Source organism: Pteronotus mesoamericanus, unplaced genomic scaffold (genome assembly GCF_021234165.1).
Source record: "Pteronotus mesoamericanus isolate MK-2021 breed Mesoamerican mustached bat unplaced genomic scaffold, CSHL_Meso_final contig_269, whole genome shotgun sequence".
NCBI lineage: Eukaryota > Metazoa > Chordata > Mammalia > Chiroptera > Mormoopidae > Pteronotus > Pteronotus mesoamericanus.
The window spans coordinates 880,202-886,842 of NW_026555114.1; the positions used below are offsets into that span (position 1 = coordinate 880,202).

A 6,641-nucleotide genomic window follows, 5' to 3' on the forward strand; every position below is an offset into this window, starting at 1 on the left:
CATGGCCTCCTCTCTTGTAATACGTTTGGGAAGTAATTAATTCTCTGTACAGTAGGAAAAAGGTAAAATACAGATTGCATACATATGCTGGACCCACCCCTTCACCAAGGCTCTGGAATGAACAGATTTGGGTCCAAATCCTGGCCAGACCACTAACATGCACTGTGACCTTGAGGATCGTTGCCTCTCTGGGCCTCAATTCCCCTTTCTCTATCTCCTCGTTTCTCAGACTTCTTGGGAAGATGGCATGGGGTAGCCTTTACAAAGCGCTTCACAGGGTCAGGGTCCCGCTTTGGACACCCCCCACTCCGTCCCCTCTAAAGAAGTGCTTCCTTAGTTAGCCCGCTGTGGGAAAGAGGGGCTTCAGGAGGAGGGGCAGCCAGGCCCCTGTGCCCCTGGGGCGACTCCAGGGTGACCTTGCATGGCCCTGGGGGATGGGAGCCCCCACGCAGCGCAGCCTCCAACCTCGCCTCGGTCTGGTAAACGTGGCCAAATGCAAAGGAGCTAGCTTGCCCCGGGCAGTGCGGCAGGATGGAGCAGAGAGGCCGAAAGAGGCCAGGCAACACAAAGGAGAGACAGGGCGGATAGCGTGGGCGCTGGAACCGTGGCTGAAAGTGTATCGGGCAATCTCCGGGCTAATTCGTGTCAGGGCCGGCCTCCTATCTCCCGCACAGCCCGCCCCGCAAAGCCGGCCGCTGATAAAATTGAAGTGGAAATGAAGTTGGATGCTCGGAAGGATCAGCACGACTACAGGGTGGGGGTGGTGCTCTGCCCGGCAGCTGCTCCCTCCGCAGCCGCCCTTGGCTCTGCCCTTGGCCAGGCCAGGGGTTGAGGTTGCCGGGAGGGAGGGCGCCCCCCACGCAAAGACCCCTCCCTAGAGGGTACTGACCACCGACCACCATCCTGGTTATCATTGACCCAGCCGTGGTCGTGAGGCAGAAATTGGGCGCACGTTTATTGAGCGCTTATCATGGGCCAGGCTCAAAGCCAAGTGATTAAAGTGAGTTATTCTCTTATTTAAAGCACCCCCCTCCCCGCGCCGCAACTAGTGATTGTCCCCATTTTCACGGATGCAAATTGAGAAGTACCCAGAGTCGCAGCTGGCCCAGGAACAGCAAACAGGGAGCTGCCGTTGGCACACTGCGGCTGGAGCGCTTACAACCCCACTCGACCTCCCCTTGAGGAGCCCCAAGGACAGAAGCCAGAAGCTGCGCGGGCAGTCGCGCATACCTGTGATGAGGCCGGCCTTCCAGCCGTGATCTCCCCTGAACTCTGAACCTTGAACCTTGATCTTATCACGCCACCTGAGGAACCTAGGTCTGAGGCCAGGACAGATGGTTCCAGATGAAGTCAAGGATGGTACCATGCTTTAAGGGGGGTAGTGGTGTGTGTGTGTTTGGGGGGGGGGGGGAGCCTGAAGGAATAATTGGCTCTTGTAATGCAATTTAGTTATTAGTCACTTATATTCATTTCTATTTTATTCATTGATAAATTGGTCCCTTCCTCCGCCACCCCTCCCGCGGCCTGCCTGCTCCCGGCCATACTACCCACTTCAGACTTTCCACACTGCCAGCGCTTCCAGCTCCTCTCTATCCCAAGGCCCTCACACGTTCTCCTCCCTCAGCTTGGAATGTTCCTCTCCTGGGCCACTTTTTCATCTTTCAGGTCTTATGATTTTTTAAATAATTGTTTTAATGGCATTGATATACCAAAATGTATGCACTGTATTTTTTTTTTTCAGTTGGACCAGAAAGGGCAGCTGGTCCTCAGTTTCTGTTTTCACAGTGGCTCCTCCTTGAGAGGACATTGGCTGAGTGGGACCGCCTTGCTGAGCCATTTTTACAGCTCTTTTACGTACAATGCAAAGGAGTTATTTCCTAAGAGGGGTTTACCTGAAGGAACCTCAACCTGGAGCTAGGAAACTAGTATCTGAGTCCTGGTTCTTTCACTTATTAGGTGTATAACCTTGAACAAGTTGCTTCTACTCTCTGAACCTCAGTCTCCAACTCTGCAAAAAAAAAAAAAAAAAAAGATATAAAAATAGTAATATCTACCTCACAAGGTAAATAGCATAGAGATAGGTAAATAGCAATGAGATTGTGTGTATGTGCATGGGTGTGTGTGTGTTGGGAGATTCTGTAAGTTATGAAGTCTTATACACACAACAATTTTTCTATTATTCAAGGTCTCCCCTGTGCCTATAGTCCCTCCCTGTGTCCACACAGGAGTCCTTGAAATCCTCTGTGGCTCCTGCTCCTCCCCCAAGGACATTGCATACGCCCTCCTCCCTGCTGAATCTAAATTAATTTCTCCCAATCCTGTCTTCCAGCTGCATCCTGTATGGAGTCTTCAGGACCACTCACTCTCTGCCTTGTGTAGGAATTCCTTGTGCCTGGTCTGAGCCTCTTGCTCTAAGAGTCTCTGAAGAGAGTGACCTTGACTTACCATCCCCGAATCCCTGGGATCTAGCTCAGTGCCCAACACATAGCAGGGGCTCAAAAAATGTCAGTAGAATTAGATACTTGTGTTCCCTCGTTAATTTATCAAGCCAATGTTTTCTAGGATACTTTTTTAGAGTTTTACAAATTATAGAAACAATAAAACAATATTAAATACAATTTCAAAAAGAGAAAAAAAAAGACCTAGAATCCCACCATGATACATCAATACTTATTTTTGTTTTTGCTTATTCTTTCCCAGTCTTTGTTTTTATGCCCGAATAGTTTACATTGCTGCCAACACTGCATGTGTTTAGTGTTCTTTTTTTCATTTCTCATTATCTCAAATATTTGTATACTTTCTACATTTTCATAGTGACTTTTTAATGGCATAGAGTAGATGTACCAACATTTATACTTTTTTTTGCAATCACATATTACTGTTACCAAAATCGAGCATATATTAAATCACAGAGGAAGTCTCAAAACACACCAGAGAGTCAACATACAGAACACATTTTCAGACCACAATGTAAGGAAATCAGAAATCAACCACAGAAAGAAAGCAAACAAAACCTATATTTTAAAATTAAAAATGAAACTTCTAAATAATTCATGGTTAAAGAATAAATCAATGAATATTAATTAAATACTTAGAATTAATGATGGTGAAAGGGTTAACAATTCTGAACCACTGTACACGTATAAAGGAATTGAACATTTAAGTAAATAGATAGAAGCCAAGTTTTCTTGCTGGTGTGGTGTGGTGTGGAAGGTTACAGGTAAGGTTGGCATTAAGGCCAGAGTGATCCATGTGGTAATGGATTAGAGCTGGAGACATCAGGATGAGCTTATATTTAGTTTAATATAAATACATATGGCTATATATAAAATTTTATATAGATATATCAGTTAATAGACACACATGTATGTATTAGAATGGCTTTGGTAGGTGGAGAACAGAGGAAAGAAAAGGCACCAGGAAGGGACATGCCTGAAATCACTCTTGAGGAATAAGAAGCTGGTAACATCGATTACCTCCAGAGTATAGGGTGGGAGGGAGACTTCACTGTATGCCTTTCTGGACCTTTTGAAATATGAACAGTATGTCTATGTATTGCTTATTTAAAAATCAACAACAAAGAAAAAGAAAAAAAACCCTAAAATCTAAAACCAAAACTTATAATCTTTAAATATAGCTGTTATCTTCCCTCAAAAAATTAAAAGTAGAATCATCATAAGATCCAGCAGGTCTACTTCTGGATATATACTCAAATGCACTGAAAGCAGGGGCTCAAAGGCATATTTGTACATGCAAACTCATAGCAACACTGTTCTAATAGCTAAAACATGGAGGCAACCCCAGCATCCATCAACAGGTGAAGGGATAAGCAAAATGTGGTATGTCCATACAGTGGAATATTATTCAGCCTTAAAAAGGGAGGGAATTCTGGCACATGGTCTAACATGAATGAACCTTGAGAACATTGTTATGTGAAATAAGCCAGTCACAGAAAGAGAAAGCATGTATAATTTCACTTATATGAAGAACTTGAAGTAGTTAAAACCATGAAGACACAAAGTAGAATGGTGGTTGCCAGGGGCTGGGAGAAGGGGAGAGTGAGCAGTTATTGTTCAGTAGGTGCAGAGTTCAGTTTTGCAAGATGAGAAGTGTTCTGGAGAAGACCAGTGGTTGACAGCTACACAACAATGTGAACGTACTAAATACCACTGTACTACATACACATCTAAAAATCGTGAAGATAGGACGTGTCACATTATGTACATTTTACCTGAATAAAAATACTGGGAAAAGCCATAGACCCCCTTTCCAAGAGGCCCTCCCTAGCTGTCCACTCCCCACTGATCTCCCTTCTCTGGCCCTGGGTCATTCTTATGAAAGTCCAGCTCCTCTCTGGGTGTGTCGGTCTCAGATTTTTTGAGGACAGGGGCCTTGTTTTATTCTCTTTTCTAAAAACTCCACACTCTGGGTGACAAAGTACGTATGACTCAGATTTTTGCACAACACTGACTCAGATTTTTGAGGACAGGGGCCTTGTTTTATTCTCTTTTCTAAAAACTCCACACTCTGGGCGACAAAGTACGTAATGAGTACTTGATGGGAGCAACACGTTCCTGGGGTGAGCATACTTGTCAGGGCTCTGGAAAGAGAAACAACTCGGTGGTGTGGTGGACGGAGTTCAGGTTTTGGGGTTGGTGCACCGGGACTGAGATGCCAGCCCAGTCACTATCACCTCAGGCCAATGAATGCTCCATCCTGGGTCTCAGTGTTCCCCTCCAAAAAATGGGACAACAGTGCGTGGTTAAATATAATGTGGGTCATTCTTATCTGTCTTCTATTGTGTTGGCCAAAAAGTTTGTTTAGTTTTTTCTGTATGATGGCTCTAGTAGTGCTTAGTTGTCTTCAATTTCATTCAAAGCAATTTTGTTAGATTGTATTGTGACAGCTGTCATATCAGTGTGCATTTAAAAAGAACTATCAAAATTGGTGAATTTTTGTGCAGCCATTTTAATATTGAGGATGAAAAAATCCACAATATTTTTGGCATATTATGCTTTATTGTTTCAAGAAAGGTAGAAACACAACTGAAACACACACAAAAAAGGATTTGTGCAGTATATGGAGAAGGTGCTGTGACTGATGGAATGAGTCAAAAGTGGTTTGTGAAATTTCTTGGTACTATTGACATTTTGGCCAAATAATTCTTCGCTGCAGGGCTGTCTTATGCATTGGAAGATGTTTAGCAGCACCCTTGGCCTCTACCCACTAGAAGCCAATAGCAGGAGATGGCCGACATACTCAAAATATCCAAATCAATAAAGTTATTGGTGCAAATGAAAAATGTGTCTTTCATTTTACATTGAGAGTGCTCATGGTCCAAGGGCTTGTTCCTTTCCTGCCCATGCTTTTCTCTGTTTCTATGCCAAGCAGCAGAGAAAAGAACTCTGTCGAGGGAACAGAGGGTTCCTTATTTTCTCCCTTTTTATACCTTTCTTCTTCTTGAGATAATTATAGACTTACATGCAATTGTAAGAAATAGCACAGAAAGATCTCATATACCCTTTATCCAGTTTCCCTCGATGCTAAGATCTCGCATGATGACAGCACAATAACACAGCCAGGAAACTGACACGGGTACAATCCGTTGACCCTTCCCATATTTCACCAGCTTCGCGCACACATGCGTGTGTATTTAGTTCTATGCAGTTTATCCCACATACAAATTTGCAGACCCCTCGTGCTACCCTTTTATAGCCACAGCCCTTAGTTATTGTACCATAAGGGCTCTCCTGCTTCGGAAGGACTTTTACCCGAGGGATCGTTGAGGTTTTTTTCAGGCATAGCAATCTACCCAACCCCGCTGCCCCTGCACTGCCCCTATTGCCTTTCTTTCTTCCTTTCTTTTCTTTCTTTCTTTCTTTCTTTCTTTCTTTCTTTCTTTCTTTCTTTCTTTCTTTCTTTCTTTCTTTCTTTCTTTCTTTCTTTCTTTCTTTCTTTCTTTCTTTCTTTCTTTCCTTCCTTCCTTCTTTCTTTCTTTCTTTCTTTCTTTCTTTCTTTCTTTCTTTCTTTCTTTCTTTCTCTCTTTCTCTCTTTCTCTTTCTCTTTCTTTCTCTCTTTCTCTCTTTCTCTCTCTCTCTTTCTCTCTCTTTCTTTCTTTCTTTCTTTCTTTCCTTTTCTTTTCTTTTCTTTTCTTTCTTTTTTTGGTGTCCTGTTCCTGGAAGTACTGCAGTACCAGGTCGATGCGTGGAGTGAATGGAACAAGCCCCTATTCCATCTCCTTATTCCAAAATTCCATTTAATATATTGTCCTCAGATAGAGGACGTATCAGATATTAACCTGGTGAAAACAGATAACTACACTTGATCATAGCCAAAAGGCTGAGAAGCGATTCTCTCCCATATCTTAAAGATCCCTTATTTATTTATTTTTGGGGTTTTTTTCCTTCTGTGCCAGACTTTTTAAAAAACTTTTTAAAAAAATTTATTGGGGTAACATTGGTTAGTAAAATTATATAACTTTCAGGTATACCATTCTATAATGCATCATCTGTATATTGTATGGTGTGTTCACCGCCCCAATTAAAGGTTCCTTAGAGAGTGGGATCCAATAACAGGTGCACCAGAGAATTCCCTAATCACCTCAATTAGAGTGCGTCCCTGTGTCTCCTGGAGCCACTGGG

General features: G+C 43.1%; 1 non-coding gene across 1 annotated transcript; it reads right to left on the reverse strand.

Annotated features, from left to right (window-relative positions):
- Window positions 1-6,159: 6,159 nt before the first annotated feature.
- Window positions 6,160-6,351, reverse strand: LOC129071605 (U2 spliceosomal RNA). Its single transcript, XR_008529285.1, has one exon. It is a non-coding gene; the product is annotated as a U2 spliceosomal RNA (small nuclear RNA).
- Window positions 6,352-6,641: the final 290 nt, after the last annotated feature.